This window comes from Sus scrofa, chromosome 1 (genome assembly GCF_054392235.1).
Source record: "Sus scrofa isolate SSC_HxYL_T2T_F1_AM1 chromosome 1, Sscrofa_HxYL_maternal_Yorkshire_Landrace_v2.0, whole genome shotgun sequence".
Lineage (NCBI taxonomy): Eukaryota > Metazoa > Chordata > Mammalia > Artiodactyla > Suidae > Sus > Sus scrofa.
This window is the reverse complement of record NC_139383.1, coordinates 25,862,392-25,889,592: the sequence shown is the minus strand read 5'-3', so window position 1 is coordinate 25,889,592 and position 27,201 is coordinate 25,862,392. Positions and strand designations below refer to the sequence as shown.

General features: G+C 41.7%; 1 protein-coding gene and 1 long non-coding RNA gene across 11 annotated transcripts in view; both read right to left on the bottom strand.

Moving 5' to 3' along the window:
- Positions 1–27,201, bottom strand: part of NHSL1 (NHS like 1) — a 323,641-nt gene that overhangs the window by 136,645 nt on the left and 159,795 nt on the right. The window lies entirely within an intron of this gene.
- Positions 7,153–12,885, bottom strand: LOC146405982 (uncharacterized). The gene is made up of 2 exons (XR_014845469.1): positions 11,206–12,885; positions 7,153–9,353 (listed from the first exon to the last, which is right to left on the bottom strand). It is a non-coding gene; the product is annotated as an uncharacterized LOC146405982 (long non-coding RNA).

The window sequence follows — 27,201 nt, the reverse complement described above, 5'->3', positions numbered from 1 at the left end:
TGGGAGAAATTTGGGTCCAGGGAACAAATGTGACCCCCACTGTCACACAGAGGAGTGATACCTCTTCTCTGATCACAGTAAGGGCCAAAATGATATAATTACATATAGCACCAGAGGCTGATATCGAAGTTCAAATATCCAATATTCTTTCTGAGTTAAAGACACTTTGAGAAACTCAAAATATAAAAGTTTAAAAAAACAGTGCCAAAAAAAAAAAAAAATCCCAAATGCTGCTTAGCATTTCAGAGATTCGCCCCTGACATCCAGGTTATGCATTCCCTAAGGATCCAGAGACCCCAAACAAGGTACAGAGTGGTCTCCCCAGTGATGTCCACCTCCTACATCAAAATTACAGTTCTTTCTGAATCAAAGTTACAGTTTTCATTTAGAAATATCTAAGCCCCAAAATAAACCTTGTGCGTTCTTTATATTCAGGAAGTGCTGTGGAAGGTTCTTCCCGGCCCCGCTTCCTCAGACTGTGCACCCGGACACATACAAGAGCAGAGATGAACTGGTGTTAATAGTAACTGGTCTGTTTCCCTCCAATCCCTCCTCTTCCTACACATGTCTGGGAAAGAGCCGATGGGAGGAGCTAGAGGACCACTCACTGCCAAGCCACCAAGAAGGAAAATGGGTCCACTCGGGGAGCAGATTCATGACTCTCCCACCGTCGGTACACACTTAGGCTGGACTTCCGAGAAACTTAATGGGTTTCCCATTATTCACAAGACCCATGGCTATGTTTGCATATAACCAATTCTTCATCTACTTAGCTATTCTGTGTTTCTGTTATTATATTGGGCCTTTATTATTAATATCTTCACTTACGTAAAAGAAGGTCAAATAAAGTAACTACTTTCACAACTGGATCAGAGTTCCCCTGTGACCAAGATAAAATATAAGGGCTTAAATCAGCTTTGGAGGAAATATTTATATTTTAACTATCCATGTTAGGTAGGTACTCCAATTAGCTTAGGAAAACCCAAGTGAACTGCTTAAAATGCTATTACACTCATTCAAACTCTATTTATTAAACAACTATGATGAACAAGAGCCATTCACATCTAAACCCCTGCCTCTAGCATTGGCATCACGGCTACTTTATGCCATGCACGTCACATACACGACTGCTAATTTTCACAATTAACCCTCCAATGAAAAGCATACAAGTTTGAAAGCATAACCTGTTTCTTCAAATAGCTTCAGCCATAATCTTCAATGTAATAATACATCTTACTCTAACCGCTTTTTCCAAGAAAATCTACAATAGAATACACTCTTCCCAGACCTTTTCAGCAGACACGCAGAACAGATTTTATCTATATTCCTTACTGTGCAGGGTTTTCCCATCGCCCCCCTTCACTGTCAGGCTGTCAAAGTGAAAGCCTGTCATCTTCACATGTGCCAATAACTGTTCCCTTCCTACCATTTTGCCCCTGCTGAGCTTCAGGCATCAGAAAATTTGATAAATAATCTTGCTTACATTAGACGTTTCATGGGACTCGAGTGCTCACAGAATGAAACACGCAGCTTTAGTAGAAGGGCTTTGTCACGGCTGACTCCCGGCCAGCACCCCTGTCCTTTTACTTTCGAGATGGATAACGACTCCCAGGTGGACCTATACCAGGTTGTGATTTATTGCCTCTTCTCCATTAAGATCTTAGCACTTCAGCCTGATGAGAAATTTACCCAATGCTACCGACAAATGGACAAGAAAGTACTCTATTTCAGGAATGATTGAAGTAATATATTAAAGAAAAGTTAACTATAAAAACTGGGAGGCACCAGAAGAACGTCCTAAGGGAAGTTGCAGAATCATTTTCTTTGAGAATTCCTTAAGTCGAATACCCATTGGTTTGGAAAGATTTTTATTCCTACCAAGAGTCAAAGGGATAGATTGAACATGTTTGGAAATTCCTTGCCAAAAGACACAATATTTCATGTTTCGAGATATGCTGACAGCCATTAAGAGGAGTTTAGCTCACATGGAAGTTTTTGACTTAATAAAAATTGTTAAACATGACAGGATTTAGGATTAGACAAACCTCTCCACCCACTCAGGCGTGTAATTGCTCCCCTTGCCATCTGTGTAAAATGCCAGCCAAGACTGGGAACTAATTTCAAGTGCCATCAGTTTTTTGGCCTCAAAGGCCACAAAGGAGCACTATGGCTTTTAATTTCCACATGTACCTTTTCTGCCCTGACCCTCCCCTTCAAACCTGGAAGGAAAAATAGGAGCGGCAGAGCCGTGACATCAGAAACCAGTGGAGAACAGTGCTGTATGATTAGAGCTGGTGGGATTGGTGGCTTGGCTGGGAGTGGGGCACACAAGCAGAAGGCTTCTGAACAGAGACAGAGGTTACAAGAAAAAATATACGCTGCAGTGAAAAGAGTCACCCTGAAATGTGTCATGTTCTGAAGCAGCCCCAACCTGTTAGGAGCAGTGAAGTATGTACCCGATCAGATTACCCTGTGAGTCACCCAGGCGACCCACAGGGACCTTCAGCTTCTAAGACAGGGTGCAGTTTTTCCAACTGTCATCTCTCATAAATAATTGAAAAGTAGATTTAAATGCAAACTTTCTATGAGGTAATTTGTACACACTAATAATGAAAGCTTATCTCAACATCTAGAAGTAAACAGTTTGAGCCAGACATTTATAATTCACAACAACAAAAAAACCCATATTGCCCCCAGGGCTACAGCCAACCAAGCCCAGAGTGCACTAGCTCCTCCTTCCTCGTCCACCTCCCACCCCGTAAAGAATTAAGCAACTGAGTTACTCAAGAAGGAAGTCCTAGAAGATGACACACTGCCAGTTAACCATTCAGAGACAGCCTGTTTTCAGGGTTCCCCCCCCATCCTACTACTGCTTCAATATTTAATAGAAAGCAAAGCACTGCTTTTCATAAGCTCCAGCTTTAAAAGTCAGAATAGGTCCCTTTCGAAGGAATGAATAGTGTTTCCCTCAAATGGAAAGATGCAACGTAAACATTTGTACTTTCGGATCATCACAAGCCTAAATCCCGTTTTTCAATGTCTTCGTGCAGTAAAGGACTCCTGAGCAGCTCTGACACTAAGGCTTAGCCGCACTGGTCCCATGGGATCACTTGATACAGGAGCAATATGGCAGCACATTACGGCTCTCAACCCCCTGGGGTGTGGCCCACTGCAAGAGAGCAAGAGCTGTCCCTGGCCAGGAGCTGTCACCGACGGATACTGTCACTGACATGCACTATGGACTATTAGGGGCTTGGCGAGCAGTCCATAGCCAAGAATGCCAACTTCGCCCCAACCTTAACCAAGACAATGTCCCCATCCGAGACATTCACGAGACACTCCTCTAAAACTGAACACTGACTTTGAAAGTCTTCTGATAGAAGAAGACCAAGGATGAACTTACTCTGAAATTGAAAACAAGTACCAAATTTAAAAAAAAAAGTGTTAACCATGATCTCCTTTGTACTTCACGCCTCTCCTATGGCCTCTCCAGATCCCTGTAACTATTAGTATTTTTTCTTCCTATTCAACCAGTTCTTCACAAACTTTGTCGTGCATATAAATCATAGAAAATCTTATTAAAACGCTGAATCTGATTTAAGTCTGGAATGGGGCCTGAAATTCCAAATTCCTGAAAGCACCCAGGTAGGGCCCTGGACCACCTTTGAATACGTACGATACTAGACTAGAAGGCTCCCTAAAAGCAAGGGTCTCATCATTTTGCCATGCTGTGTATTTAGTTTCAAGTCTACAGCAAAGTGATTGGGATGTATATATATATATATATGCTTTTCCTTTGCAGGTTATTACAAGAAACTGAGTATACCTTCCTGTGCGATAAGGGATCTCACTATTTGACCTCCATGTCCTTTACAGTACCAAACACATAGCCAGCATTGTTTCAGGTCAAAGAGATTAGATCTTCATAACTAAATTCCAATCCTTTGGCATGAAACTACAAAAAGCAAAAGTAAATTTTTTTTTTTAAGGGCCACATCTGGGGTACATGGAAGTTTCCAGGCCTAGGGGTCGAACTGGAGCTATAGCTGCCGGCAACGCCAGATCCAAGCTGTGTCTTGTGACCTACACCAGAGCTCACAGCAACACCGGATCCTCAACCCACTGAGCGGGGCCAGGGATCAAACCTTCGTTCTCATGGATACTAGTCAGGTTTGTTACCACTGAGCCACAACGGGAACTCTGCAACAGTAAAACTTTTGAAACTGACAAAAAATACATATAATCTGAATTAAAGGGTTAATAATAATTTCTATTATTCATAGTTACACTGTTTCACTTTGAGAAGAAGGAGTATCATTAGCTGCTAGGCTGTATGCTTTATTCTTAATTTGCTGGGACATCTGCACTGCTTGCTTCATCCAATGAAACTCCAGAATTCGCTGGTCCAGCCTAGAACCCGGAACAATCAACAAGGAGCCAAAATCAGAAAGGCAGCCCACAGCCCACGTGGTAATCCATGCAAAGAGGCTAGGACCGCCTGGGTTCCAACAGGTAAATTCAGTTGCTCTGTGGCAGTGGAAAATTTCTATGTCAGTTTTTCCTGGTACATAAGAAAAGGAATTTTTCAGTCAACCTAAGTGACCTTCCAAAATGTTGATTCTATTTGGCTTATCTTTAAAAGTATAGTCACTGTGGCTCTATAGAGCACACTGAATATATCTGCTTTTTAAGTATTTTATCAATTCAGCCATTTCCTTTACTACACTACTATTCCATGCTAAACGTGTTAAACATTGCTGATACCAGCACTGAGTTCATGGAACCAGACAAACCTGTGAGAAATAAATGAGAAATTCAAACTTTTTTTTTTTAAGTGTTCTGGAAACAGTGAGCAAACAGTGGCAATGCCCACTTTCAATAACACTGTTCCAAGCCAGATCATTATCTGCCAGCTTCATAAATAAGTGTAGAGTCAGAATGAAGAAATCACAAACTTTCATGTTAGTTTCTTACCTCTAACAAAAACCCCTGTGAAATATATGTTATATATATTTTACAGATATAGACACTGAGGATGAAGGTGATAAAGTAACTTGCCTAAGGCCCCTCCCCACCTTGAGTTCCTAGGTAGCAGAGATTTGAACCTAGGTCTATCCAACTTCCAAACCATGACCTTCCCTCCAGCCATGCTGACAGCCACAGCACTCGAGCCTCAGAGGTGCCCCCTCAAAGTGGTCCTCCACGGGCCAGCTCACAGCATCCTTGAAGCCCCTGGGCCCTTGACCCTTGTGTGCTTCATCTGCCAAAACACTTCTCATCTTTTTCACCTGCTTAACTTTTACCCCCCTCCCGCCTCCGCTTCAAAATTTCTGCCAGCGGAAATAAACAAGCATTTCTTGGGCACTATAGCAGTACTATAGTGCTACTGCTGCATAAGAAAGCACCCGGAACTCAGTGGCCTAAAACAACAATCATTTAGGATTTCTCATGAGTCTGTGGGTCAGCTGGAGGCCAGCTAACCTGGGCTGTCCTCGGCTTGGGGTGGCTCTACTCCAAGACGGCTGCCCCAGTCTTCCTGAGACTGAGAAACATTCTAGCACATGGAACTTGTTTTAAAATGGGGGCAAAAAATTTAGATAAATAAATAAATAAATAAAATGCGGGCAACCCCAGGCATGCCAGGATGGTTGGTCACCCTAGGGGTAACCTGTAGTGTTTTTCCTCCCCCTCTGAGGACCAGCAGGCCAGTCCAGGCTTACCTGTCTCCTGGCAATGGCACCAGGGGGCACAGCTCAACCATACCAGGTTCTTCACAGCACAGCTGCCAACACCCCATTGGCCAAAGCAAGTCATGTGGCCAAGCCACCATGGTTGGGGCCGAGCAATATACTCCACTCACCTGAGCAAGCAGGGGAGGGTGTGCCTATTGTTGAATCTCCTCTACCACAGCATCTGCTGGGCACGTTATTGATGGGTGAAAGACTCCTAGGGATTAGACTGCGTGAGCTGCCTATCACATTCCTGTCACACCCCACGAAGAAGACGCTGCCCTTATGCCAACACATCTGAATCATGCACTTGCCACTGAAGACTAGAAGCTGCCCAGACAGGAAAGCCAAGGTGTATACATTACCTGGCATACAGTAAGGACTAAATCAACACTTGTTAACCTAAACTGGTCAATTACCTGCTTTTTATCATCACATTCAACTCGCTCCTGTTAAATGTACTCCAGTTTCTTTACTGGACTGTCTTTGTTATTCTCCCACACAGAATACTGGATTCCATGCAGGGGTCAGCAAACTTTTGTAAAGAGCCAGAGGGTAAAAACTTTAGGCTTTGCCAGCTCTATGGTCTCTATCAGCCATTGTGAGAAGAAAAAAAAGGGGTGGGGAGGGCAACCAGACAATATGTAAACAAATCAGGGTGGCTGGTTTCAATAAAGCTTTATTTATAAAAACTAGTGGTGGGCCATATTTGGTTCACAGACAACAGCTTGCTGACTCTGGATTATACCAAAAAGCAGCAATGGCACCCTGAGTTGTGTGGACCGCACAAGCATAGGTAGTTCAAACCAACCTTTCCCAAGATGTGTTCCTTAGGACACCTATATCAGGATAATTTGAGTGGGGCGAGTCAGGAGGCCAGAAGGGCTTGTTAAAATGTGCATTCCTAGGAGTTCCCTTTGTGGTTCAGCAGTTAACGAACCCAACTAGGATCTATGAGGATGCGGGTTCGACCCCTGGCCTTGCTCAGTGGGTTAAGGAGCTGGCGTTGCCGTGAGCTGTGGTGCAGGTGGCAGACTCAGCTCGCCTCTGGTTGTGGCTGTGTAGGCTGCGTATGCAGCTCCCAATTCAACTCCTAGCCTGGGAACCTCCATATGCCGCGTGTGTGGCCCTAAAAAGCAAGAAAAAAAAAGTGCATTCTTAAATCCTATTTAGTTCCCACCTCTGGAGAGGAACCTGGGAATCCACATTTAAATGAGTCTTATGCATATTACAATTTGAAAATCACTAGTTTCAACACCATTACACTACAATTCAAGTAAATGTGCAGAATTCAAACCTCTACTCATAATTTCACTAAAAATGCATAAACATATCAGTATGGATATAATACCAATTGAATACAAAACAGACTAGGATGACACACTGAAAAATTATTAATGTATTACACATAGGATATAACAAATTTTTAATTTTTTTTTTATTTTGGTGAGTCTATTTTTCCATAATTTGTATGCTAAACATATGCTATAAATATTGTAATCATGCAATATTTAATTTTCATTTAGAATGACTTTAAACATCAAGGAAAAGAGAAAAATCACAGATTTAGCAGTTAACATATGGCTGTATTTGCTTGAATTTTTAAAAAATAAAGTGGTACGGAATAATTTCCCTGCTCTCCCCAGTCTCAGAGTGGTAACCAGCATTCTAAATTTGGTGGGTATCATTTCCAAACATTTTTCACACTTTTTTCACATACCAGGGAGGTCATCAACAAGACATAGCACTGTTTTGTGTGTTAAGGCTTCATAAATTACACTTTTAAAATTAACGTTTCAACAGTCATTTTTACAAAATAGCTCATATTAAATTTTTTTCCATTCACTCTGCAACCAAAGGTATGGCAGGTAAAGGTACCAGGGACCTGGTAGGTCTCATGAACTGACTCATCTGCTCCATTTCCTACCAGCTTGTTTGGGTAATTAAAGGAACATGTCACACAGCAGGATGTCTAAAAAGTGATCTGTAAGCTTCTACGCTCCATGTGCAAATTTGCTTAAGGGCATGGCCTTATGTATTTTCTCCCATATACTGTGTCTATTAAAATTTCACTTGTCACATAAGTGTTTTCTTAAAAAGCTTGACAAATTACAGCTTTCTGCAACACATGAAGAAACAAAGAATATCTTTACATGTCGTTCTCTTCATTCAGCTCAACAAGTTTTACAGTCATCAAAATCTCCAAATAGAAAGGCGTTTTAGAGACAGGGCATCCCATCTGATGATGACAACTTCAGTCATCACTGTACCATCACACTTGTCAGAGTCAAGTAATAAGCTCAATTTGATAAGGAGAAATTAACAAACAAGCGGGCTAAGAGACACTTAAGACATTCAGAAATTTGAAACCCTCGGTCCCCAGGGTCAAAATGAATGTGTTAAATCCAGAGAATTTTTGTTCCTATAACACGCTTCTCTAAGAAAACGCCATCAAAAAGAACTTCAAAGAAGGATGACGTACTTCTAAAAAACAAACATTAGACCCCTGCCACTGATGGAGGGCTGGAGTGGGCTGACGGAGACTGGCTGGCACAAGTGAAGGCATTAGTTAGAGAGATTCCGCCTTCTGCTCCCTCCTCCCAGCTAGCCGCCCAGGCTTCTCCCAGAAACACTGGGACAACCAGGACAGGGCTGCCTCCAAAAAGCCCCCAAGTGAGCAATGCCCACAGTTCTCATTCCTGTGCTCAACCCACAGCAAGACAAAGACACCAGGGACCCTGAAAACTAAATGGGGAGATGCTGACATCATTAGTACTCCGTAATTGGTAGGCGATTTACAGCAGCAGCAGCAGTTCAGGGGGAACCAGCTGGTAAGGGCAGAAGCAGGAGGTTAAGATTGCAGCTGCATATATAGGGAGGGGATGAGGCACCGAAATGGAGGGTCAGACTCCCATCAGAGAAAAGAACCAAGCACACAAGCCTCACCTGCAAAGACAAAAATTCTTAAGGAACATGGTACTTGTGTCATTTCCATAGTTGCTAAGCCCATTTCTCTTCCCAAATGATGTGATGCACTGAACAGTTTGAAGAAAAGTGTGAAGTCCTGACAGGTTTAAAGGACTTAATACAAAAATAGCACAGGTGTAGCTATTACCTCATAAGTAATGACAGTTATTTTAAAAAGCTAAAAAATAAACCTCCAAATGTTCATCACCACCCCCCAACACACTCACACACTCTCAAAATGTGTTTCAACATTTCTAAAGTTTACTTTGCTGATAATATTCCCAGGGGAATAATAAGAATGTTTTACAAAAGATGACTCTGATGTTCGCCCATGGTTGACAATCAGGGCACTAACACAGCTTCAGCTGGGCCTGAACCATCCTGCGTCTCTCCGAGCAGTGTGTGGCCATCAAACATTTGGTCTGTGTAAGGTATGCCCCTACCCCCGATTAAGAACCACCCATCTTTGAGAAAGTTTACATTTTGTTTACAGATAGAGCTAAGTTAAGTATTACTTCTGTGTTTCAACTGATAATATTTAAAGGAAAGATAAAATGAAGACGCCTGCCATTTTTCCAATTCTAACTTTTTTTTTTTGGTCTTTTTAGGGTCGCACTTATGGATGTTCCCAGGCTAAGGGTCAATTTGGAGCTGCAGCTGCCGGCCTGCACCACAGCCACAGCAGCACTGGATCCAAGCTGTGTCTGCAACCTACACCACAGCTCATGGCAATGCCAGATCCTCAACCCATGAGCAAGGTCAGCAATGGAACCCAGGTTCTAATGGATACTAGTCGGGTTCATTCACCACTGAGCCATGATGGGAACTCTCCCCAATTTTAACTTTTTAAAATGTTTAAAAGAGTATCAAGAGTTCCCATCATGGAGCAACGGAAACAAGTCCGACCAGGAACCATGCGGTCAAGAGTTCCATCCCTGGCTTTGCTCAAGTGTGTTAAAGATACGGCGTTGCCATGAGCTGTGGTGTAGGCCAGTGGCTACAGCTCAAAGTAGCCCCCTAGCCTGGGAACCTCCATATGCCACGGATGTGGCCCTAAAAAGACAAAAAGACAAAAAAATAAAAATTAAAAATAAATTAAGAGTATCAAATGCAAGGTATAAATTAGCGTCCTCAGAAGCTTCTTAAGTAACAATGGTGTCAATGGGGTGGGGGGGTGGGGAGCCTCCCTCTGAAGAACCAAGATCAGACACTGCCTTTCACAGCTGCCAGGAAACTAAGTCATACACTCAGGCTGACTGAGTTACAGAAGCTTGGGACCAAAGGAGATCTTAGAGGTCATCCTATTAGACACTTTCATTTACAGATGAGGAAACAAAGAATCTGAGGGGTTGCGGGTGACACGCTAGCCACATGGCGCCAAGCATTAAATCTAAGTAGTTTACCTCTGTGTGGCCCAGCCCTGACCAGGAATCCACAGCATTTTTAGAAATTAATTGTCAGGTCATTGACAAAGTTGGGACCCAGAGCCAGGCACAGTTTTATAAAATAATGATGATGATGATGGTGATGCAGATGCAACTACACTGAAGAATTTATATATTGATCCTGGAGAGGTTGATTCAATTTTCCAAGATCAAACTTCTCCAGTCCTCTGCGGCCTGAATTCCAACTGTCTTCACTGCGGCTTTGAATTTCCGGAATTTGTCCACAGAACAGACATGAGGCCTAAAAAACATTCTTTCTGGGATTAACACAGGTAACTGATCTCTCAGAATGTGTTGTTATTAGTATCTTAACACCTGGACTGGAAAAAAGCCTCCAGAGAGAAAAGGAAATTAACTTTGTCAGATTTGCAACATTGAGTGTAAAAGGTTTTACTTAGAGCAGATGGCCTTCTTAGAAATAAGACATTTTGCCTCCCTATGCGCCACTGAAAATCACGTTTGAAATCTTGAGGATGGAGCCACCTTCTAAACACAACATGGTGTGCCCATGGTTGACCAGCAGGTGGCAGAACAGAACAACCCATCTTCTAAAAGCCCCAGGCTGTCAGAGGCTTGGGTAGATTCAGGGATGGAGTTATTCGTCGTATTCAAACACTGGCCAAGAGTGGGTTAGGGGAGTTCCCCTCGTGGCTCAGTGGTTAATGACTCCAACTAGGAATGAAGAGGTTGCGGGTTTGATCTCTGACCTTGCTCAGTGGGTTAAGGATCTGGCATTGCCATGAGCTGTGGTGTAGGTCATAGACGTGGCTCGGATCTGGCTATGTTGCTGTGGCTGTGATGTAGGCCGGCAGCTACAGCTCCGATTAGACCCCTAGCCTGGGAATCTCCATATGCCGAGGGAGCGGCCCTAGAAAAGGCAAAAAGGCCAAAAAAAAAAAAAAAAAAAAAAAAAAAAAAAAGTGGGTTAGGAACCAGCAAAGAATCCTGCATAAATCTCAAATCCTGAGAGTATCTTCTAAAGCTAGCCAAGTTTCCATTCACTTCCATAACCTATTTCAGACGCATCTTTTGTACTTACACAGGCCAGATGCGTGAGGAGCTACAGAAGAAATAGAACAGAGGATGTCATCCAGCCTTTGGGACACCCCCATGTCCATATCAGTGTTTCCCAAACTTGCCTGCTCATCAGCATGCCAATGGGGGGGGGTGATTATTAAATTACTCTGTGGCCCCACCCCAGAGACAGAATCTCCGGAGAAAGGACTAGGGAAGCTCGGTGGGGAGGGAGTGCTTGTCGGACAAGCTGCCTTCCTCTCGCTCTGATCCCCTCTACTTCAAAGGACAAAATGCCCCCCCAACCCTGCCTCGCACACTCTGCTTCTCAGCACACATTCTGTTGAGTCGGGACAGTTTGCCCCCACCCCAGCCCTCACTGCCCCTTGAGGGCTGCAACTTGGCCCTCACGCTCGTGCTAGTCCCTAACACCTCGTAAACAGAGAAAACAGCCCGACCACAAGTTGGATCGCCCACCTCCACCCGGCCCCCATCTTTCTGCAGAATTTCTATGCTTATTCTGCACGTTGCCCCAGTTCTTCCAAACCATTAAGTTTTCCTTTAAGCCTTACTCTCACCTTCATACCCAAACTTAAGGATAACCTCCCTTAAATGAAAGTCAAGTTGTCCCTCTACCTTTCTCACTTCCACCCCTAAGGAAAATTCCAGCAGCTTCCAGCTCGGCTCGATCCAGGTGTGCTTCACGTTGCCTCTGCACCCTGCCACATCTGCCCTGAGCTTGTCAAATGCTGCCCAAAAGCCATCATTGCTAATCTAGCCCAAGCTTCTCGGACTTCAATTCAGATCCCCTCGACAGAGTCCAACCCGCCCCCTTCTAGGCTCAGCTTAGCGCCCCTTCCTCTGGCACATCATTTTGACCTTCCAAAGTGGCTGTTTATTTACACACACACACATGTACACGCACATGTGCACACACATGCCTCCAAGAACTCACAGGGCACCCATAAGCTGGGCATATGCGATTTCTTAGTTTGCCTCCAGGAACTGACGTCTCCCCCACACTACCCCTTCTCCTGTCCACAATTTCTTGAGAAGAAAATTCTAACTCTGGGGGTGTTCAGTAAAAATTTACTGAATAGATCATGTAAGAAGCAAGGTTTGATCATTTTTCTCCCCCACCCCCAAGATAAGCTGGAACAGATATTTGGAGCTGGATTCCAATCTTGATTTCAGCTCATACTTAATGACAATGTCATCAATTGCAAGCCTCTCTGAACCTGGTTCCCCACTGAAAACAATAATACCGCCACCTAGTGGGGTTAGGAGTCAAGCACTAAGCACTGTAGGAGGCCCCCCATATGTATAAGGAAATAATCATTGTCAGGAATATCTTTTTGTGGAGAATTTGCAAAAGATAATCAGAAAAAAATAGGTAAGAGGCTACTAATACGAGTTTATCAAAAACACAAACACCATAGTTTAGGCAGCAGGAAAAAAAGGGGGATAAAATTACAGAAAACTTCAAATATGATTTAACTTGAAAGCTGCCATTTGAAAATATTTGGGGGTCTTTTTTGTGCAATTATTTCATGAAAATTAATGTATCCTCATGGCCATAATAAAGGCAAAGAGAATTACTCATGACCCTTAAAATACTGTGCTAGCCCCCCCAAAAAACATTAAATAAGCCGGATTATCACTTTTAAAGAATACATAGGTAGTTTCTAACAGACATAGCATTGACATTTCAATGTACCTGACAATCTAGCCCACATGAAAGAAAATCATTAAATGAAAATAATAGAACACAAGATTATTTTTCTTTTCTTTTTCTTTTTTTGCTTTTTGCTTCTTAGGGCTGTACCTGTGGTATATGGAGGCTAGGAGTCGAATCAGAGCTGCAGTGCTGACCACATCCACAGCAACTTAGATCTAAGCCTCGTCTGTGACCTACACCCACAGCTCACTGGATCCCCAACCCACTGAGCAAGGCCAGGGATCGAACCCACATCCTCAGGGATACTGGCTGGATTCATTACCTCTGAGCCACAACAGGAACTCCAAGATTGCTTTATACAATAGTGACTACGCAAAAAAAACATGTAGCAAGAACTTGGAGGGTGTCAGGTATGCAGGATGCTATTTCTTAATGAAAATGTCTGTGGATATATTTCAGTAGGGTGTTCTAAATATATTTTTAAAACATGGTGAGGCACATTGAACAGGGTAGCTAGGGGCTATTTTACAGCTTTTTAAAAGAAATCCTGACAGATCAAAGCTTTTGTCTGTAGATAATAATGAACCTTTATCTGAGAGTATCACATATGCATCATTCTATGTGCCAAATGCCACAGCCTCAGGAAACCAGCTGCCCGCAGCCTTGTAAATCAAAGTTTATTCGCTTCCTCATTTTCTGTCATGAACTCCCTAGTCATACGCTGTCACAGCAATTCACTTCACATTTTAAAAATAAAGGTTTGTTTCATGGAGCCTTGATGAGTCCCATCTGAAAACCATTAAAAACATCCACACCCACTTCCACACAAACCAGAAAATCCGTAGAATTCAGACTCATTAAGTCTGGAAGCTGGAAATGATCCTAGCAACAAATAATTTACACTTCCCATTATGGACAGAAAGAAAGTAGAGAGGTCTGGTGATCTGGCCACTGTCATTCGAAGCAGTCAACTGGGCACTGCTGGGACCAGAACCCTGGTTTCCTATTCCCTCTGGGTTCTCCCTGCTTCACCACGCCTCGGGTCTGGCTCTGAAGTTAGTGAATCCCCCTTGATACTCTCCAAGCCTGTCAGTGAGTCATGTTTCCGTTTCCACACGCTGTTCCAAGTGGCCTTTAGGAGCACAGAGTTCATTCATTCACCGTAACTCGTACAGAGAGGACCGGCACACTCAGCAGTTTTGACTCACACGCCACCTTCAAATCGGTGAAGCCAATGGCCAACTAAATCTAAAAAGAAAAAGAAATCTAACTCTTGGCACTTAAAATACTTCCTTTCAACCTACTGTAAAACAACAGCCTATTTAGGAGATGAAAAGTGAGTCACTGCTTTCATCCAGCAGACAGGCTCCCCAGGCACAAACTCATGCACATTATAACATTATACTTCATGGGGCCTTTTAAATATTTACTTGTTAGCAGTATTCTTCCTTTCAGGTCAAAGATTATAGTACTTAGCAACACAAAGAAAGCAGAGGGATATAGTTATGAATTAGTAAACTGCTTTGCCAAGCCTTCCATTTGTTAATTCAGTCCAACTTCAAAGAGGAGTTTAAAAAGAGGTTCAGCTGTCAGAAATTAACCCTCAGAAAATTACTGAATCAAAAAGTGACTTGGCCAGTCTTTCCCAAACTGCTGTTAAGGAAAGAAATGCTCAGTTGTAGGTACAGAAGCATAAAGCCTCTTCCTATGCAAGTAAGTTTGCTCAACTCAAAGTTTCGAGATGTATGTGTATGTGAGAGAGAACCACAGGATTTTCCCAGCCTTTGATATGCTAATGAACGAAGTACATTTCCAAGGATGGGGTAAGAGGGGATTTCAGTTTATTTGATCATTTTTATTATCTGAAGGGGGGCAGTAGGGATTAAAATTTGAGAAAACACCCTGCCCTGGTTCTTCCTTTCCAGCAACAGAGTGGAGAAAGGGCTTTTCTAATAGCACCATATATTCTTCTTCTTCAGTGGCATAGACTCTGATTCACAGCTATTTCAGGAGAAGGTCAAAGTCTGTCAAGTCAGAGGGGAATGGGGAGGAGGAGCCCATACAGAGCTAAATCCCTGAGAGCTTAATTTCTCCTGGCCCCCAGCGTGGCCAGTTCCTTTGGGCTTCCAAAATCGAAACGGCCCTCTGGCTCTCAGTGAAAACAGCCTCGTTACCTGTTCCTGCGGCCTGACTCCAAGTGGCCGTGCACTTTCCCTGAACTCTTTGATGTGCCTGCTCAAGTCTGTTTCAATGGGCTTTCACCATGGCTGTACATCAGAATCACCTAGGGAGCTTTTAACTCTACAGATGTACGGGCTCAATGCCAGGTCTACAGAATCCAACATGATTCCCAAAGAGCAGCAGCCGGAGCCGAAAACCACTGTTCTGCTTCCTACAAAGTTGAAGTCGATAGGCAAAGGACTGATGGTGCATGGACCGAACACTGAGCACACTGACATTAATAAGTGAAGGGCTTCATAGCAAGATTTTCATCAGTCCCCAAGTTTACAAATCGACGGCATTCACAGGTGGCCTTTTTTCTTTTCTGGGCTATTTTCACAAAGAAATAAACAGGTGTTACTTTGAGAGGAGTAGGTGCTTAAAACAAAGCCATCCAGGAGCAGAAGGCTGTGGCTGGTTCACATGAGTGAAGTCCCTGCTCCCCACACAGCCCACCCAAGACACGACCCTAACTGGGGACTCATTTCATCACATGTCTTGAACCTTTGGAGACCACCTGAGAAAGTCAGTACCAGGAGTGTTCGCTACGCTAAAGCCAAGACTACTGTGTGCTACACAGCACAGCAAATCCACCTCTAGAGGGAGCTTCATAAGTGGCTCCATCACTGACATGAGACAGAAAGTGACTGTGAAAACCAGTTTTCTTCCAAAAGCATGTTCACTCAGCCTACCTAACACACGGAGTCTCTAAGCAGAGTATGAAAGAAAAGGGAATAGACCTAAGAAGGGGCAAGCAAGTTAAAATTAAAGGTATCTGTCTATCATTCTGTATTTTAAAGGACCAACTAACTTTAATATAATAGGGGATCCTGGAAACGAATATAAAAAGAATGTTTCCTTGCAGAACTTCCTTAATCAGCAGAAAAGGTTGATACACACATTCAATGGGTAGAAATAGTCCAGCACAAAGAGAGTTGAGAAATAGTTAGGAAACAAAAACCATGAGTCCTGATAGACATGACATAAAAGAAAATGAGGGGTCCAGAGGCTGCCAAGGCTCCGGGCTGCCGCTCCATCTTTGATATGCACCTGCTGCAGAATGTGTAACTGACAAAGGTAGTGCCAAGATAGCCCATCTTTCTCCTCATTTTTAATAGCAAGACGGCATTTCCGGCTCTCTTCTCTCTTTAACACTGCCTTCTTTACAACCCTAAGAAGAAAAAAAAAATTTTAAAAAGGCCATAAACTTCTCTTTGAAAGATTAAACCAAACATAGTACCTCTTCCTTTGCAGCTCTCATGCAAAGCCAATTCTCTGGCAAAGATCTCAACATCTTCAGGTATTCCAGGGTCAGTCTAACGTAGGCAAGAGAAAAGGACCTAGGAGTCAGAATCTATCTATGCTGCCTGACCAGTGGAGTCATCAGCCTGGATAAGTTGTTGAAACTCTCTGGGCATCAAAACCATACAACGAACAGATTAAATTACCACGCCGAGGGCCCCCCAGCTCTAAGCCTAGAGTGCCCCAATATGCCAGCATTGACTCTACTTTGCAGTTCCAGACAAACAATACTACATCTCAACTACTGTTAAACTACAACGGGAGGCCTCTGGGGTCATGTGGAAACAATTTCTTAAACGAAAGCATTTTCATCAAATACATGAGAAGCACTTAATAAATCTAAAAACAGACTAAAAGGATTGTGTGGACAACTCAAAGCAGGAGTTTGATGGCTAAGTGGATTGCTAAACTATCATGACATACCTCAAAGCCAGTGAAGACACAGAACAGTGTTTCACTTGTTAACGTTTTAGATTATTGAGGTGATACACTTGGCAAAATATCCAAGGTTCTTGAAACAATCTGCAGCACCACAAAAGGACACCCCAAAGACTCTGCTGCAATTAATTTAGCAAAGCTGCTTTAATAAGGTTGTGTACATTTTCAGGTTTACACCCATTTCCCATCTAGATCCAATGGAGGTGGGGGCAGGGGAGACAGACATCCACGGACAGACTCTCAGAGCTTCAGTGAAATGAGATAACCCTTTAAAACAGTTTCCAGAGGTGGCAGCAGCAGCAAATTACTCCTACCTTGCATGAGTTAAGCTCAATCCAAAGACATCTCTCAAGGAAAGTTTCAAGTGCACAGGATTCCTACCTTGCAATCAAAAGTTAAGACCTGGAGTTCCGATTGTGGCTCAGAGGGTTGAGAACCTGACACAATGTCCCTGAGGACTCAGGTTTGATCCCTGGCCTCGCCCAGTGGGTTTAGGATCTGGGGTTGCCACAAGCTGCACCATATGTGGCATATGTGGCTCGGATCTGACATGGCTGTGGCTGTGGAGTAGGCCGACAACTGCAGTTCTGTTCAACCCCTAGCCCAGGAACTTCCATACGCCATAGGTATGGCCATAAAAAGAAAAAAAAAAAAAAAAAAAAAATTAAGCCCTCCCAATATCAAGTACAACACAAAAACCTAACATGTCATACTTTCAGCAGGTCCTAGGTAATGACATTCCTTTTTCATGTTCTTTTAGTATTAACATTGGCCCTCTTGCTTCCTTTAGTGGCAGCTTCATTTAAGACGGCCCAGAAATAAACATTATGATCCATTAAAGTACAAAAAGAAGGACAAACCAACTCTCCATGAAACTGTTCAACAAGCAGAAGACATCTGCAGGTTAAAAGGCAGCTAAGCATATGCACTCCCCTGTATGCATGTTATCTTCCAACTACAAGTTCAAAATAAACCAATAAAATGTAACACGGTTCTCTTGTGCAGCATAAGCCTTGTACCAATTTGACAAAGTTAACACTTAAATAGAAGGTTATCTATTAGGCTTTCCACCAGGTCATCTTGGGTTAAAAATAAGATAACGAAGAGCAATACAGATTTGAAATCCAAAGCCAAGGGAAAATGGACATCATTTCTAATAATGTGAAAAATCTAATGTAACAATTACATTAAGATTCCCTATTAGTTTTCCAACTCTAGATAAACAAAACAGTGTTTGTTTTTTATTGAGCTAGTGAATCATTGATTGAGTACCTAAAATCTTCTATGTAGACCTTTATCTCCTACTTTTCCTGCTTTAAATGGAAATGAAATAATACATCGAATTAACAAGGTTTTTTTTAAATTAATTTATTTTTCCACTGTACAGCATGGGGGCCAAGATATACTTACATGTATACATTTTCTTTTCCACCCTTTGTTCTGTTGCAATATAAGTATCTAGACATAGTTTTCAATGCTACAGCAGGATCTCATTATAAATCCATTCCAAGTTGTATCCGATAACCCCAAGCTCCCAATCCCTTCCACTCCCTCCCTCTCCCCCCAGGTGGCCACAAGTCTATTCTCCAAGTCCATGATTTTCTTTTCTGTGGAAATGTTCATTTGTGCTGTATATTAGATTCCAGTTATAAGTGATATCATATGGTATTTGTCTTTGTCTTTCTGACATTTCACTCAGTATGAGAGTCTCTAGTTCCATCCATGTTGGTATAAATGGCATTATGTCATTCTTTTTATGGCTGAGTAATATTCCATTGTAGAATTAATAAGTTTTTATTGAGGACCACTGTGTACAGTGTAACTACAAAGGATACAGGATCAGTAAGATGTGGTTGGGTCCGTGGTCAGGAAGGCAGAGGAATGTGAGTCAGTAGACATTACTGCAATTAACAATATACAACTTTTCAATTTGTGTATCATTGGTTTTATTTTACACATACCCTTTGATACATGCAAGAAAAGATGGCTCATGTATTAATATTAAACTTATGTTTTGGCTTATCCAGTGGAGAACAATTTTAGTTCATTAATTTCTTTCCTTTCATCTCTTGATATCCTTTTTTTTTTTTAAAGTCAGGTATCTTTCACTCTACCCTATTCAGTTTTTTCTGCATTAATTGTTAACTTTCTCATCTCCCAATCTACATTCAAACTCATGCCTTTCTGGCTTTCTTTCTTTTTTTTTTTTTTTTTTTTTTGTCTCTTCTATGGTCTTACCTGCGGCATATGGAGGTTCCCAGACTAGGGGTCCAATTGGAGCTGTAGCCTCCAGCCTACACCACAGCCACAGCAATGTGGGATCCAAGCTGCATCTGTGACCTACACCACAGCTCACGGCAACGCTGGATCCTCAACCCACTGAGTGAGGCCAGGGATCGAACCCGCAACCTCAGCGTTCCTAGTCGGATTCGTTAACCACTGAGCCACAATGGGAACTCCCCTTCTGGCTTTCTGGCACATATCTAGGTCAGTTAACTCTTCTCTTAGGAGTGACCTTTATTATATTACTGACCTTTGTTGAAAGTGCTCGCCTTGCATTCCGTTACCTGTTTTTTTTGTTTCCAGATTGCTACCCGAGTGAATCTAATTTCTGCTATTATTTCATTTACACAATTAACCCTGGACCAGTTTCATTCCAAACCAAACAGGACCTCTGTGCCTCTTATTACTATTTACAATTTTATTTTATTAAACTAGTATTGTTCGTTTAATTCAATAATGTAGTATGCTTGCCAAATCCCATCTTAAAAATTCCAGGAGATGGCCTGAATTCCTTTTCCGTATTTTTTATATTTAGCTGCCACTTCGAATTCCCTTTATTTTTTTGGCGGGGGGTGGGGGGAGGAGGCAGCGGTGGACATGAGGAATCCAGTGGGTGCGGATTCAGACAGACCTAGATTCCTTTACTGGCTCGATGCCATACCTAGAGTATGAATTTGAGGTACACAGAAAGATTTAACCTACCTAACTTTCTCACTAAAGTCAAAGGGTTAAATTAGGTAATTTATACAGAGCATTCAGCCAGACACTCTGTGTGCCTCAAACACCTCATAATAGGTGTCTAGGTAGCACGTCTTTGGAAGAATACGGATTTCCCTCTTTGAGTGGGAATATTCCTTCTGTCCTGTCTTCCTCCTGAGCAGTCGCTTTCTTCCCCTTTTGTAATCTTAAAGGAACCATTATGTTGTTGTCTCATTTGCTTTTGTTCTTAGGGGTTTTGTTTGTTGTTTGTTTGTTTGGCTGCACCCTAGGCATATGGAAGCCCCCCGGCCGGGGACTGAACCCACACCACAGAAGAGACACAAACCACTGCAGTGACAACGCCGTATCCTTAACCTGCTGCACCACAAAGGGACACCTTCATTTTTTTCAATGTATGGTTCTTGCCTCAATGTGCAGCACCACAACTTCACAAATTTAGTATCCACAGTGCTGATAAATGTTTGATAAATATTTATTGAGTCTGTTTAAAGCCAACTGCTATATCAGATGGCCACTTCTTTGTCAGTCTTTTTTGCTGACCCTTCTCCTCTGGTTGCCCCTCAAATGATGACGATGTCCCATTAATGGCCCTTTCTAGGACTCTCTCTGGTGATGTCTTCCAGTGAACGTGACTTCGAACAATGTAACATATGACAAGGACTCGACACTCCAGTTACCACGCCCGGCTGCTTTCCTGGCAATCTTCATCTAACTATCTTGAAGGCCCCCAAACTCAGCTCTTCCAAATCAGAACTTACAGTTCTTCCTCAAACAGAAGGTTAATACCTTCTAACTGGTTAATACTAAACCCATGAGCCCTGTCACCTAAGATGACATTCAAAGTTCAACATGGATTCCTCACTTTTCTTTCTTTGAATCTCTTTAATCCATGTCCTTAATTCAGGTCCCAATTAAAAGAACAGGTCTATACAGTGCCTTAGTTCAGGTTGCTATAACAAAAGTGTCATAGATTGAGTGGCTGAAAACAGGCAGATCTGATGTCTGGTGAGAACCTGCTCCCTTGGTTGCAGATGGTGGTCTTCTTGCTGAACCCTCACAGGGCAGAGAATGGAGAGGAAGCAAGTTCTCCTGTCTCTTCTTTTTTTTCTTTTGTTTTTTTTTTTTGGGGGGGGGGTTTGTTTGGTTGTTTTGGGTTTTTTTAATTGCTTTTTGCTTTTTAGGGCTGCACCTGAGGCATATGGAGGTTCCCAGGCTAGGGGTCAAATTGGAGCTACAGCTGCCGCTATGCCACAGCCACAGCCACAGCAACATCAGATCCGAGTCGCATCTGTGGCCTACACCACAGCTCACAGCAATGCCAGATCCTTAACCCACTCAGCAAGGCCAGGGATCGAACTTGCATCCTCAGGGATGCTACTCAGATTTGTTTCCGATTCGCCATGATGGGAACTCCTCTCCTGTCTCTTCTTAAAAGAGCACTAATCTCATGCATGAGGGGTCTGCCCTCATGACCTAAGCATCCCCAAAGTTCCCATCTCTAAAACCATCACAATGGGAGTTAGGACTTCAACATATAAATTGTGGGGGCGGCAGCGGCAGTGGGAGGGGGGGCAGGATACAAACATTCAATCGATAACATATAGTAACAAATACCCTGAAAAAAGCCATTATCTATTTGCTCCTTTCCACCTTTCCCTCCAGTACCTCATGATTCTATCACAGTGGGCTTCTAATGGCTTCCTGCTTCCTTTTTTTTTCTTTTTATGGCTGCACCTGCAGCATATGGAAGTTCCCAGGCTGGAGGTCGAATCAGAACCACAGTTGCAGCTACAGGCCTCCTCGACAGCCATAGCAATGCCAGATCCAAGCTGCATCTGCGACCTACACCACAGCTTGCAGCAACACTGGATCCTTAACCCACTGAGTGAGGCCAGGGATTGAATTCACATCCTCACAGAGACAACATTGGGTTCTTAACCCACTGAGCCACAATGGTAACTCTGCTGCTTCCTCCTTCTACTCCATCTCCAGCAACAGTTTCACAAAACCTACAAAATATCCAGTTCCTTCGAGGAGCAAACTACAATGCCTGTCTCAATTTGGTTCTCCATTAGTTAGCATCCTTTGGCTACAAACAACAGCAACCAGCATAAACAAACTTAAGAGGAAGGTATTAGAAGGCCAGAATGGCAGCTCACAGAAACCAACAGACTACAAGTGGTCTCCAGGGAACACTAGAAATGACATGTCAGGCATCCATACAACTCTTTCTCTCCACATCTTGAGTGTGTCTTTTTTTTTCTTTTTTTTTTTTTCCTATTTTTAGGGCTGCACTCATGGCATACGGAGGTTCCCAGGCTAGTGGTCAAATCACACCTACAGGCCAGCCTACACCACAGCCACATCAACGCCAGATCTGAGCTGTGTCTGCGACCTACACCACAGCTCATGGCATTGCCGGATTCTTAACCCACTGAGTGAGGCCAGGGATCGAACCGGCAACCTCATGGTTCCTAGTTGGATTTGTTTCCACTGCGCCACAACAGGAACTCCTATATTGACTTTTTAAAATTGTGTGTCTAAACAGGTTACACTGTGTGTCTAAACGCTAAATGGGAAGAAATTCCCATTTCAAGATGGGATACCACAAAATACTGGTTAGATCAGTGAGAGGCACTGATCTAAAGATGTCCTAACACTTCGGGGCTGCCGCCTGCCTGCCCCAGCTCTTTCTGCTAATGATTCCTAAAAGAGTGAGCAGAGGGCAAAACTCTCTTCCACCAAAGATCATTTGTCTTTCTTCTAAGTATTCCTTTAAAAACACCTCAGCATGGACCCCTCTTCCACAGTAGTCACAGATTCTGATTTGCCCAAAGAAACTAAAATGATGGTAGCTTTTCCTAGCAGTGGGGTAGAAGAAACTGTATGATTCTGCCCAGTGCTGAATCCTGCCTCTGTTCCTCCTAGGCTGGCAGCATCCTCACACCTAAGCACCATAATGAAGATGAAATTACAGCAAATGACCTTCTGGACATTCCTTTTTAATTCAGGTCACTCTCATGTTTTCCATCATGAGATTGCAAAAGGAGTCAAAGTTCAGAGCTCAAAGCCCCACTTTCCATCAAGATCATCAGCAAATCACCTGTTCTCAATGTGTTGAAGTTTATCCAGCTGTAAAATTAGGAGCCAATTTGTTACTTCCCGGACACAGGGACATATTATAACCTAAGAAAACATCTGAGCTCCCTAAGTATTATGAATTCTGATATATACCTTTTCAAAACAAATTGTACATAATATGCTGTTTTATGGTAAGCTGTACAATATAAAAGAGATTTGAAACTCTTTAGAGTCTTTTTTATCCCCCTTGTAAATATATACAGGAATGACAGTGCTAAAGAAATTAGAATTGGCTTATCTAACTAAGTGTGTAACCCAGATACCCTAGAAACCTCCAGTTTCTCTTTGAATGCTTGAGATACCTTGAGATTATCAAATGACAGATGTGCAGTTTGGTCCAATCTGATCTCAAGGCAAGGTCTCAGGTTGGGTTAGGTTCGTACCTGTAGAAGGGCTAGAAAGTAACTTTCCAATGTCACTTTCATGTCCTTCTTGTCGATTGGTACCAAAAGAATCCAGAATATAATGCTCTGGATGCTCAGATGAAGAAAAGAGCAAGTTTAAAATGAAGCAGTACAGAAGTGTTTTGATGTTCTCTCACTCACTTCTTTCAACTTAGCAATGCCAACTGCAAAAATTGTTTATTAGCAATATAAAGAGTCATTAAACTCTAAATTGCTAAGTAACAAAAATCTAAGAAATTTCTTTCCAAATAAATGTGTTTAAACTTTAACTTACATTTTTAATCAAAAGAGAACATCACTAAGCAAAATCAAATGCAATCCATGCTCCTTGTCTCATACATTATAGTAATTTTTTTTTTCTTTTTAAGGCCACACCTGCAGCATATGGAAGTTCCCAGACTAGTGGTCCAATCAGAGCTGCAGCTGCTGGCCTAAACCACAGACACAGCAACACTGTGGGATCCAAGCCACATCTGTGACCTACACCACAGCTCATGGCAACACCAGATCCTTATTAACCCACTGAGCAAGGCCAGGGATGGAACCCAAATCCTCATGGATACTAGTCGGGTTTGTTACCCTTGAGCCATGATGGGAACTCCTATTACAGTAAATTTTTAAATTTAAAATGGAAAAATAATTTTTTGGCACGTTTATCAATCCAGACTTTTATTTGAGATTTTCTTAAAGTTTTTAGTAAAGAGAGAATTTAGACACTTAGATTTAATATCCTCATTAGAATTTATATGTTTGGCAATTACGGGGATCAAAAGCTTTAATTTGTGAGGGAGGAAATTTGTTTTACAGTAATCCAAACCTTCAATATTTCAAAGTGTTCTTTAGAAAATTCATCTCACAAAAATGGCCACTTCATTCTGTAACATGATATATCTGCATGTATCAATACTGTGTATCAGAATATACTATCTGGAGTTCCCTAGTGGCACAGCAGGTTAAGATGCACCATTGTGACTACAATGGCTTAGGTCGCTGCTGTGGTACAGGTTCAATCCCTGCCTTGGAAATTTACATATGCTGCAGGTGCGACCAAAAAAGAAAAAGAATATCTACTGGGAAATGGCTGCCTCCATTTCTAAATCAGTTTTTACCCATCTAAGAGCATTTTTTCATGAAGATTATGAAAGCATTGAATCCAACAGAAAAAAAAAAAAAGGATTCTATTCCAATATTATGTGCCTTTATTTACCTTTTGAGAGATTAAATGTACAGGACAGAATTTGGATTAACCAGAAAGGAATGACTATAAATCTGGTTGTACCATAAATCTAAATCATTTACCCTGAAGCTCTGATCTAGAGTAAACCGCACCAGGATTGTTGGGCATCTTGTGATTTTATTCCTTGACCTGATTTTAACTCTTTCACTCTAACATAGCAACCATATTTGTTGTTATTTTAAAAATCTGCTTAGTTATACTTTCCAGTTTTCTGTATACGCTATCTCAAGCTAAACCAACAGCTACGTCGTTAAGGAAATGTCAAACATTCTCAGTAATCTGTTGGAAAACCCTTTAACCTTTTGTTACGCATTCAGTTTCATCCTTGGATGTGTTGCTATTGCCTAACTGCACCTATCATGCAGAAAACGCATGTCAGAGGAATACTGCTCTTTTAAAAAAGTACTCTTTGGTCAAACTAAAATGACTAATACTGACCACAGGAGCTTTTCCTAAATTATGCAATAGCACTACAAAAACTCAGGAATTCATTTGTTTAAATAACAAAAACCAAAACTAAGGTTAAAGAAGAAGGAAATGTACATGCTTAACTTTTTCCTAAGACCACCTATCAGATTACAAACCCTATAGCACAATAAGTGTATCACAATGAGACCATGCATGTATTGAAAAACAGTTAACTAAGAATTAAGTTAGAATTTTTTTTAAGATGTGAAGATAAAGCATCAAGTTTACTTTTCAAAACCTGTTATTTTGAAATCATTCTCCATTTACAAGAAGGTACAAAGAAATGGTCAGGGAAGTCCCATGCACCCCCTCCCCAAATTACTATCTTACATGACTGTAGTACAATATCCAAACAAGGAAACTGACAATGGTACAATCCATACATCTTAATTCAGATCTCACTTGTTATATATGGACTCCAGCGTGTATGCATGTAGCTTGATGCAATTTTACCACATGTTACTTTGCACAACCACCATCACGGTCAATGTCACATCATCATAAGACTCCCTCATGCTACTCCTTCAGAGTCACATCTACCCCATCCCCAACCCCTGGCAACCACTGATCTATTCTCCATCTATACAGTTATGTTATTTCATGAATGATACATAAAGGGAATCATCAGCATATTTCTTTTTGAGCTTGGATTTTTTTTTTTCCCTACACATAATTTCCTTGCAGTTCATCTAAATTGGTTTTCTGTATCAATTGATCATTCCTCTTCATTACTGAGTATTATTCCACAGGACAGATATATCACAGTTTGTCCATCCTTTGAAGAGCATTTGGGTACCTTCTAGTTTGGGGCTATTACAAATAAAGCTGCTAATGACATTCATGCATAAGTTTTCATCTTTCTGATACATATGTGTAAGAGCTTAGCACAACAGTTAGATCATATGGCAAATCCATTTTTAGTTTTAAATAGAAATGCGAAATTATTTTCCAGAGTTTCTGTACCAGCTGTGAAGGAATGTGCCAGTTTTTCCACATCCTCACTAGCACTTGGTGTTATTTTTCATTTCAGCTATTCTGAATGGTACGGAGTGATATTTCATTATGGTTTTAATTTGCATGTCTCTAATGGCTAATGATGTTGAACATCTTTTTCATATGCTTATTTGCCGTCTCTATATGCTCCTCAGCGAAATGTCTGTGTATATCGTTGCCTAGTCCTGGTCCTGAAGATTTTCTCCCATGTTTTTTTACCTACAAGTTTTGTAGTTTTATGTTTAACTAAGTCTATGATCCACTTTGAGTTAATTTTTGTATAAGGTGCAAGGCTTAGGTCAAGGTTCATTTTTTTGCCTATGGATGTCCAGCTGCTCCAACATCATTTATTAAGCATAACTGTATGGATCTATTTCTGAATTCTCTATTCTGTTCCACTGATCTATTGTCTACTCATCTCCATTAATACAATGTCCCGACTACTACAGCTACATAGTAGACCTCAACTTCAACAAGAGTGAGTGCTCCCATTTTATTTTTATTTTCCAAAGTTGTTTTGGCTATTCTATGGTCTTTCACTTTCCACATGAGTTTTAGAATAAGTTTGTCTATTTACATACAAAAAAATTATTGAGAATTTGATAAGAATTACCTTAAATTTGAGATCAATTTGGAGAAATACTGACATCTTTAATATGGTGAATCTTCCAATCCATGAACACGGTATGTCTCTCTAGGTATTCACATCTTCTTTGATTTCCTTCATTAGCATTTTATAATTTTTACCATAATAAATCCCATATATGTTTATATTTATTATTTCATTTTCTTCAGAGCAAATAAGAATATTGCATTTTTAATTTAAGTTTCCATAGAAATGCAAATGATTTTTGCATGTTAATAGAAAAAAATTTGGCCAGCCCACAGCATATGGAAGTTCCTGGGCCAGGGATGAAACCATGCCATCGCAATGACCCAAGCTGCTACAGTGACAATGCTGGATCTTTGACGTGCTGCACAAGAGAATACCTAGAATTATTTTTAAATGTTTATTCAATCTAATTTTCGATTTTGCCCAACAATTGGGGCTTTATCATTTTTCATGAGTAACACAGTGAAGAGAATGTACCTGGAACTGAATATGGGTTGCTTTTTGTACTTTTCATCATAAGTATGCAGAAATGTTTAGAATTACATTCTC